The sequence below is a fragment of the Sarcophilus harrisii genome, chromosome 3 (genome assembly GCF_902635505.1).
Source record: "Sarcophilus harrisii chromosome 3, mSarHar1.11, whole genome shotgun sequence".
Classification (NCBI taxonomy): Eukaryota; Metazoa; Chordata; class Mammalia; order Dasyuromorphia; family Dasyuridae; genus Sarcophilus; species Sarcophilus harrisii.
This window is the reverse complement of record NC_045428.1, coordinates 48,013,885-48,014,960: the sequence shown is the minus strand read 5'-3', so window position 1 is coordinate 48,014,960 and position 1,076 is coordinate 48,013,885.

Below are 1,076 nucleotides of genomic sequence, written 5' to 3'. Positions count from 1 at the left end.
TCTTCAGTGAGTAGGAAGTTAATATTTACTAGCTGAAATAAATTACTGAAAAAAATAAGGATAGTTCAATAACTCTGCTTTTTGGTAATTTACTTTTCTTTGACATATCCGTACATTTCAAGAAGCAATAGAAAATTGATTTAAGCTAGACACAAAATTAATGAGAAAGGATGGTAATCATTAGTATGATAAAAAGAATGAAAGATCATCTCAGGATCAAATCTGAATCACAAAAGTATAGATCCTGGATCTAGTGTGCCAAGTTCCTCCTTCAGAGTTTTTAAAAAAACTTTTATCAAATTATGTCCTGGTGATTTTTTTTTTCATTACAATCTTATTTACAACAAAATTTATGCAATTTTAAAATTATTTTTATCTGTTAGTATGAAATGAGATCACCATACCTACATATATACTTTAACAAATTTGCTTCCTTCAAATCATGTCTAGGTTGGTAATATGGTAAAGGTGCCAAATCCCAACACAGCCAAGCTAGTAATTATCATCTGCAATATGTTATAATAGATATTGGGAATATAAAAATAAAATGAAACATAGTCCTTGTCCTCAAAGAGTTTACAATCTATTGATCCTTTGCATAACATTCTGATGAATGTATTTCTATGAACTAGTTCAAGGACTGAATGAATAACATCATTTTTTATTCTAAAGGTTTTTATTTGGGACTTTAAGAGATAACATTGGAATGGACCTTTATTTATTTTCTTTTTGCAGAGAAAGAGACTGAGGTCCAGAAGAGTTTAGACACTTTTTTCAAGGAAGTATCAAAGGCAGTGCAATTCCATAAATTCTATTTGAACTGTTCCTAATTATAAGAGATAATTTTGTCCATGTACTCTACACTTTATACATTGATTTACACTAGATAAAAGTCAAATAGATAATGTGTTAGTATCCCAGCATCCTTTTTGTTTGTTTGTTTGTTTAAACAGATCAGGAAATTGAGCCTCAGACAAATTATTTTTTCTTTTTTTAAATTGATATGATTAGGAAATTCTAGAAGCAGAAATCAAACCCTAGGATTCTGCTTCTAAACCTACTGTTCCTTCCATTAC